The sequence below is a fragment of the Crocodylus porosus genome, unplaced genomic scaffold, assembly GCF_001723895.1.
Source record: "Crocodylus porosus isolate Cpor-Errol unplaced genomic scaffold, CroPor_comp1, whole genome shotgun sequence".
Classification (NCBI taxonomy): Eukaryota; Metazoa; Chordata; order Crocodylia; family Crocodylidae; genus Crocodylus; species Crocodylus porosus.
In genome coordinates, this window is record NW_017728906.1 from 7,361,723 (window position 1) to 7,371,038 (window position 9,316).

The window sequence follows — 9,316 nt, forward strand, 5'->3', positions numbered from 1 at the left end:
TCCACCCCCACCAGGGGCTTCAAATATTTCCAACCTCTTTTGGCAGGCGTCCTACAAGCAGGCCCAAGCTATGGCTGCAGGAGCAAGCTGGGGGGAGGGGGGGGCTCCCACTTCCATAAAGCAGGCTTTAAGCCCCAACACTTCAGCAGGTACTAAACTGCACCAGAAGAAAAAAGTTATCCCCAGGAATGCTTAAGGAAATCTGCCTTCATGGACCCAGATACATGGTGTTTTTCCTGCCGGGTGACCACAGTATCTCCCCACCAGCAGTGCCTGCAGGAGTTCACCAGCTCTGGCCCCACCAGCGACACCTGCAGGTGCCTTCCCTGATTCAGGAGGCACCAGCCACCCATGGTGGGGAGCTCAGCAGGCAGGGCCTGACACAGGCATGGGTGAACCGGGCCCAGAGCCCAATCAGAGAGGGAACCCCAAAATAGTAATTATTGTTATTTCTAGCAAAGGGGGCCCCAATACTAAAAGTTTGCCCAGGGCTGCCAGGAGTCTAGGTACAGCGCTGTCAGGAGGTCATCTACCAGTGGTTCTCAACTTTTTTGTACCAGGATCCATTTGTAAACATGGATGGCCGGTGCTCTCCCAGTGCCCCTCGCTCCTGACCCACTGCCCTCTACCCAGCAGTGTGTGGGGCAGGGAGTGGGTGTGTGGACTAGGGGCATAGGGGACCTTGGTTTCCCAAGTTTTTCTCCTTTAAAGGAGAATCCATTTTTAAATTTGTTGATCTATTTTTCAAGCTTGTTCATACCCACTTTTGGGTTGTAACCCATGGGTTGGGAAACACTGATCTAGTCCAACCCCCCACTCAAAGCAGGACCATCCCCAACTAGATCCTCACAGCCAAGGCTTTGTCTAACTAGGTGTAAAAGCTCAGCTGAGCTCCGTCCCACCATGGCCTTCCTCCTCTCCCATGGGACTGTGAGCTTTCACCTCCCTGCTCCTCGACTGGGCTTTGTTCTAGCCTGCAATGCCCAGGTCACAAGGAATCATAGCACACGAGGAATCAGAGAGAGTTTGGATGGGAAGGGCTCCCAAACAAGGAGCAATGGTCTCAAGTTGCAGCAAGGGAAGCTGAGGTTACCTATGAGGAAAAACTCTCTCACGAGGGCCAGGTACAGACATTATACTTTTACTGGAATAAGGGATCGGGAAACCAGTCTATACCCGTAACAGAGCAGAAGTTCATCACACACAGACTGGTATAATAATGGTGGAACTCAGTCTCAGATTTGCCCTCCAACCAAAGGGTGAATTGTGTGTTCTACTTGCTACCAAATCAAACTACATCACTTACAGAAAACTGTGTAACTTCAATCAATTCTGCCTCAGGCTTGTTGAATGTCTGTTCCTAGCCTAGGAGGGTAGTAAAGCACTGAAATAGGTTACACAGAGAGGCTGTGGACTCTCCATCTGTGGAGGTTCTTAAGACCCAGGTAGACAAATCCCTGGTTGGGATGATCTAGTTGGGAATGATCCTGCTCTGAGTTGGACTAGATAACCTCTCTAGTCCTTTAATCTCAGCTGTTAGCCATGCAGAGACCTCCCTACACCCAAGAAGGCCCTGCAGCTGGGCTGATGGGTGGCTTCTTGTCTCCTTCCTGAGCCTCCTATGCCTGGAGCTGCATCTATCCTGGCAGGCCAGCAGAAAGAACACACTTCTGAGCCCCAGAGAAGAAAGGAGATTCAACCCACCCTGCTTCTTGAGCCCTCCATGCTTTCCAACACACAGAAAGAAACAGCGATGACACGCTACCCTCAGTAATTGCACCCTCTCCCCGTTGCTGCAGCAATGCCAAGGTTTCATTCACGGAAGCTCATGAGTGCCTTTGAAATCCACCCTTTTTGCCACCCTGTCATGCCGACGAGGGAGCAAACAGGCTCACCCCGTCTCCCTCTTCCCATTGAAGCTACTTTGCAGTGAGCATGTCTTACTCACTCCCCCATGCAACACAGACCTTTGGATATATCAGTCTGGAATGTGGCCCAAAGCTCACCAAGGAGCGGCATAAGCCCCCTGGGGTGGTAGAGGACACTAGCATATAACTGGTTGCTTGGGACATCTAAAAGACAAAACAGGGATGGGAGTGAGGGTCATAGGTTCAAAATGAGTGCACTTAGGAGGACTCCAAGCAGAACACACCAGCCCTCAAGTCCAAGGAGCCAGTGGACACTGCCCAGTGAAACTTCCCAGAGACATGACTGGACAAGGGACAGGAAAGTGGCCCTGCAGCCAGAGCTTCCTTTCTGCTTAGGTATATTGCTACCTTAGCTAAGGCTAGGAGCAGGGTTCAAATTATGGGGGAACTCAGGGAGGCTGAGACCCCCGTCCCCCATAAGGGACAAGAGAACCCCTGTAAGATTTGAAAATTATAACCTGGGAGGGGTCTTCAGTTTTATTAGGTCATTGTGATGGGCAGCTGAATTTTTTTTGAGGACCCCCACCACAAGAGTCAAAGTGTAATTTGAACTCCAGCCAGGAGGAGGTTAACAAGGAGGTCCTGGGACTTGGTGGGGCCATGGATGGGGAGTGCATAGATGAAAAGTGTGGGGAGTAAGTGGCAATTCTTATGTTTTTATGAGGTTTTAAGATTCTTATTAAGTTGACAATGATTTGGGGGTTTTTCCTGTCACGTTCTCAGCACAGGGTGCTAGGTGGACAGCATTCAGAGACAGAAAACGTGAGCGTCTAGTCACCACCAACAGGGGTTAGTCATTTCTTTCCATCGTCTTTCATCTGAGTCAAACTGTAGCAAGTTGAGGCACATCTGAAAGTTATCGTGCATTAGGCTGCAGAGTTTTATATACAATTGTAAAATAGCGTTCAGAGAGGATTTTCCTCAGACTGCCACCTCTTCTACCAGTGGGATCTTTTATTGGACTAACTGTAGAGTTTAGAGAGATGTTAGACAAGCTTTTAGGCGCAAAGTTCCTGTCTTCAGGGTCACCTGAAGTATGACCTGAAAAGGGCCCTTTGTGCCCCAAATCCTGTCAAACATCTCTCCCAGCTATATAGTTGGTCAATAAAAAGTATCATGAATAAACCTTGCTGCTTGCATATTTCCTGTCCCATCATAGCTACAACAACATGCTAACACTACTACTCCTTTTACTAGACTTTATTTTTCCCTCCTTAGATTTTTAATAAAAAATACAAATGGGTAAGGTCCCTAAATGTTTTCAATGTTAGGTAAAGATATATACGTAGGTTAGGAGAGTAGAGAAATAACTGTTTATTACCCAAATTTCTTTTTTTTTCCTGTCACGTAAAGGAGAACAATTTGTTTGGAATTATCTACACCTTTTTCTACCACACCACCAGTCAATTTATACTATATTTATTTATTTTAATTCATCCAATGGTTTTAATTCATAGAGCCAAATCCAGCCAAATCAACAAAATCTGCATTGCAAAACAAACAAACAAAAAAACTCCAGCCTTGAACAGAGTTTTCACTCCACTGTCAGAAAGAGTAGTCTAATAAAGTTTAAAATCCCCTTTCTCTAATAACTCATTCTCACTCAAGAGAGAGCATTTTCAATTCTATCAGTAAACCTTATGTGCTTAAAGGTTTGCAAAATCAGGACTGAGATTTATAGGTGCAGTATCATGATTTTCTCCTCTTCTCAAAAACATACAGTTCAACTAGACTTCCAGAGACACTTTCCTGATAGTTGGCAAGTATTTTTGTTTTTTTCTTCATCCCAGAGTGTTTGTTACTCAGAGATCCTATCTCCCCAGAACACTTTTTACATGTTTGATAACTGACTAATGAACGACTCCTTAAAGCAGCTCAAATTTTCCATTTACACAGCAGGAAGCCGATTATTATTTACGTATTACTGCAGCTTAACCCAGTTCATTACTTTTTTTTCCTACTATCACAGCAAATGAGTTTCACTTGCCTTGTAACAAAAGCCAAAAACTGAGAAGAGTATGTAATTCAGATCATTAGATTAAGTGATGCTGGTCAATGACCTTCTCATTAGCATGACTGAATTTAAAAAAATGAAACCCTTTCAAACAAACAGCTCACTGTTGCTGCTGTTACCTGGGAGCTTCCACATGTCCCAGTCCCAGTACTATGCACAGTAAAAAAACACAGTGCCCCAGTTATTACCTTGGACTGATGATGTGGACAGCGATCAGTCTCCCCCATGAAGAATGATCCACAAATATTACCATCAATTCTGTAGGGTTTTTATCAGGAATTAACCAAGAGGTTTTCAGGTTTTTCTATTCTTTGTCTGCCCTGTTCCTCAAAGATCCTTGAAGGCTAAACCCCCACAACTTGCCATGACATCCAAAATCCACATCAAGATATCACGCTGGCTGCTAGTAATTAGTAGGTGTAGGTGTTTCTTCAAGGACATATATCAGACCCTCTCACATAAAACCAGGGTAGATTAAGGTGATTCAAACTCCACAGAGCCCTTTAACAAAAGAGTCTTTCAAAGAGGTTACACACCCCTTTATTGCACAAGATCAGCTGGCTCACAACAGCCTTGTAAAGGGCAATTTCCTAGTGGCCTTCATATATGCAAAATTATTGTTATATGGATTCATTTATAAATTAGAACTACTGTGCTGCGGACTTGGGTGTCTGCTGTTTGAGAAGTCACCAACTCAAGGTCTTTGGTGATTTCTGCCAACAAAAACTCCAGATGTCCCCAGCACAGGAAAGTCCTAGTGAGACAGAGGATGTAGTAGCAGCACGAAGTGGCTGCAACCTTCTTCCTTCCAAAGAGCCCACAAAGAGTTGGCAAAAATATGGGAGGTACTGACTGGAATAGGGGAACCATCAGAAGGGTTTCAGGGAGGCAGTGATTCATCATGTACCAATAGCAGCCTCTCTGGCAGACCTTTAGTGGAACACAAATGAAAACATACCCAGGGCTCTAGGGTCAGGGTGACAGAAAGATGCATATTTGGGTCCCAGGGTGTTAGACTAGTTTGAAATGAGTCACACATTGATATCACTTCTCTTTAATAAATTCTCAGCCAATAGCTTTCTATTTCTTGGGTCACCCTGCCACACAGGTTGTTCTGTCTTTTAGGCTAATCATCAAACGCAGGCTCAAATGAAGCACCAGTTAAGACACCTGCACAGTTTCACAAAATTCACCATTTAAAAGTGCCCTTGCAAAAACCAGTCTTGCTTTGGGCAAGGCACATTTTACTGCAATGTACCATGAATGCCAACTAGTGGCCAAAGTTGGAATGCTTTTTTTCCCCTTAAACATTAATAAGTAAACCCATTAATACAGTCACACACTGATTAATACCTGAAAACCCGACAAAATTAAAAATACATACATTATCCCTTCTAAAAGAAATAACTCTTCTCCACTTCTTGCTTCAAAATGCTGACTTATTCTGGTCAACTATTGATGGAAAGAAAGTATATCAATTTGGTTTCCCCCTGAAGTAATGATTTTTTATTTTCTGTGGTCACTTAAACTATTTGTTGATGGTACCACATGACCAGCTAGATTAATCACAGCTACATACATCTCTGTAGATCTTGATTGTGACAGCAGGGTTGGAGATTAAGAAGCAAAAATCATCAGCCATCTTGAAACCAGCTCTGTTTTAGCTTTCATAACACAGGTTCTAGGTTTTGAAGCACAACATAACAACAGCGGATGGTCAGATTCTGGTCCCAATCATAGACTATTTACATCATGCCAGTGGCAGAAAGAGAATATAAAGGGAAGTGCCTGGGAAAAGAGCTTCAGCCCTGGAATGACAGCGCACAGATGTGCATGTCCTAGGCTGTCTCTGACGCACCCCCAACATAGAAAAGCACAGCCGGAGGATAATATCAAGAAACATGTTGGGAATGGAGTCAATGGACAGAGAAGAAGATGGGGGAGCCAGCTGTGGCTTATGGAGCAAAAAAAAAAATAGGTGGTGGTACAAGACCTCTGTGAGTTTATACTGAGGGCTGTTCTAACTTACACCAAGAACTGTTCCAACCCTAGAGTCACAAAGCCAAAATAAAAACACCTTTGCCCACTCTCTTCCTGGGCTTTATATTCTGTGGTACTTTGCCCCCCATACATCTCAAACTGTTGCTTAAAATAAACTGGCAGAGCATGAAGTGTTACTGATAAGACTCCTTTAGTAACACATTTCTAGGGCTGGCTCACAAGCACAGTTTCCTAAGCTGGAAATAAAAAAAGTTACAATTTACAAACATATTACATAATGTAAGCAAATATTTGCTGTTCTGAGACTGAGGATGTGAACGTGCTTTACAATAGAACAGGTATAATTCAGTGTGACAACTTTGCTCTAATTTGCACAAATATAGCCACCACACCTCTGTTCATTGGGACACCACTTTATTTTACAACTACCAAACACCATTTTATTTTAGAACTACCAAAGGTAATGTTTTCCTCACTTTTAAAACAATGTTTCAGGAACTGGAGATTAATAAATGAGGACTAATTTCTTTCTAAAGATGAATAAACAGCAACCAATGTGTTTAAGGAAAATTAATCAGTTCCCTCTCATAATTCAGTGGTTGGAAACTGGAGAAAAATAGTTTCCATATCCTAAGAGTGGAGCAGTAAAACTTGTATTGTTTCTAATTGTGCCATGTTTGTTCTGCCATTCCATTTTCTCAGCCTAGGATTCAACTAACTTTTAAAGTCATCTGTACAATATTAAATACTGAGTGTATTCATTCACTCACAGTGGATATTTTTGTGGTGGTGTGGTGGAAATGCCCTTCGTTTCCCCCTTTATTTCAGTAGGATCTGTAATAAATAAGTAAGATCAAGCTGGTCTCCTTCAAGCAGCTTCTCTCCAAGTACAGGCAAAACAACTGAGATCAGTAAAAGGGAGAGAGTTGGGGGGGTGGAAACAGCCATGAAACAACCCCTTAGTTAATCTAATCTCCACATCCACACAAACAGATTTCATCATCATTTTTCATTTGCTTTGGTTTGTTTTTTCTATAAGCACTTTGAGTAGGGTCTGATTTCTAACTAATGGTCACCCACATCAATGAGGGTACAGTGGATAGATAATAAGCATGCTACAGTGTACATAACAAGCAGTAATGTTACGTATCACCTGGTAGAGTGTAGTGCAGGGGTGGGCAAAATGCGGCCCTCCAGGCCATTCTATCCAGCCCATGGGAACTCCTAAAAAATTTAGAAAATTAATATTCATCTGCCCCTGGCTGCCTGTCATAGAGCCCTTGATGGGTTGCCAAAAGCCAGTAAGTAGCCCTCCACCCTGGCTAGAAATAGTTTGCTTACCATTTTTCCACAGTTTTGTGCTTAGAAAGCATGTTAGGGTTTGTTACATTATCTGTTCTATGGGTTCCAGAGATGTTTTCTGCCTATACATGTGCTGGTTCGTGTTCTGACTACAATGCATCAGAGCAGACTCAATTAATTTAGTCTGCTCCACGTTCTAATTAGAATGGCAGTATGACCTCAAATGTCACATGTATAAGCCCCCTCGCAGGGGGGAACTTTAGCTAAACCTTGTTGAATGAGGTTTAGGTAAAGCATCCTGCAATGATTTTTAAATGTGTTGGGGCTTAATACACATGATGGTAAGGTATTTTAATTAAAGTGGCTCTCCCAGAACCACTCCAATTAAAACATCCCCCCAACCCTGAGGACGTGTATAGGTAACCAACATGTCCCTGAGACCAGGAAGATAGAACTCATACAGCACATTCAACCATTTAGGACAGAAACAGGAGAAAAACCTCCTTTAGCCAAGTGAACATTTTGAACGGTAGAATAAAGTTGCCCAAATTGGAACATGGACAAGACCCTAGGCTTCCAGTCTCTTAAACCATATGCATTGTCACACCTTTGGGTACTGAGTAAGTTAGGGAGGCAACCTGTATTTTTCCAGCCTGATTCAAAAAGCCTTTTGAAATCAGCAGGTTTTGGAGCAGACTCTGTATTTTCCTGAGCACTTGAATCTCAGCCCTCACTTATTTCAGTAATTCATATTTAATCAATTTTAAACCCCTTCAGATGCACCTTCCATTCTTTAATGAAATCCAAGATCTCAATTTTCAAGACTTTCCAGCCTCAGGAAAGCTCAGAGATTCAGCTGCACAGTTTTTCTCTGTTGCATAACACAAAATGCAAGAAATAGGAAATTTGCTCACAAAAAAGCACCTAAACCAATGCCAGTGAGCACGGAAAATGCTTAGCAAGGAAAATACTTGATGATTCCAGACAAAGTTATTAAAAGCTATTTAGTACTGTCATGAAAGACATGAATATATTGGGATTGTTTGTGCAGGGAGTCCTCTTCAAATGTATAGATGCTGCTGGCTCTTGTACAGAAGCATCTGGCCCACATTTATCATGATAATATACCATGCAGCAACTTCCTCACAAAGGATGTTACAAATGACTATGCCTCTAACTGCATCTTTTGTTTTAGACTCTTAAAGAATGAATTTTACATCTTGAATCCATTGTTATGGATAATGGTGGCAAATTTCAGCGTTATATAAATCCAATTTAACTCAGCATAACAAGTCAAGTTGTCAAAAATCAACCCCGTAGACCAGGTTGGTGAGCAAAGTTCTGTTCACAGAACTGGATCTCGGTTTCAGGATTCCACTCTTCCTAGCGGCATGGAAAGACAGCTGAGAAAGCAAAACAGCTCAGCCCAGGTCCATCATGAAATGGGATTACAGAATTGTGCTTTGCAGAAACAGGGCTATGGACAAAGCTGATGTCATGTCTCCTGGAATGTACCTTCACCCACCTATTCACACTGCCCTTTTCATTTCCAGGCAGTGGCTTAAAATAAATGTTCCGGACTAACACAAGTCCAGTGTCTGCCTTATGCCCTCAGACATGATCTACTGAACCTAGTCTCAGGTCAAAGAAATGCTGACACCATTGTGGTACAGAAGGAAACATTCCCCATTTAGTGCACTTCCTGAATGCATGAAAGAAAACACAGTACTTTCTGTACACTGGTGTACTAGCAAAGGAAACAGTGTCTGGATGAGAACAAAAACAGAATTTCAGTTTGATCAGAAATATCCCCTTATTCCAGATATGGAATATGGGCAAGACCGTAAGCTTCCAGTCTCTCAAACCATATGCACTGTCATGCCTTTCAGTTATTGGGTAAATTAATGAAACAGCCTGTATTGTACCAGCCTAATTAAAAAAAAAAAGGCTTTTTGAAATTAGCAGGTTTGGGAGCACACCATTTGCGTCTCAGTCCTGACTTTATTTTAGTAATGTATATTTAATCAATTTTAGTATGTGGATTTTGTTCCTCAGCCTTTGGTTTTTTATG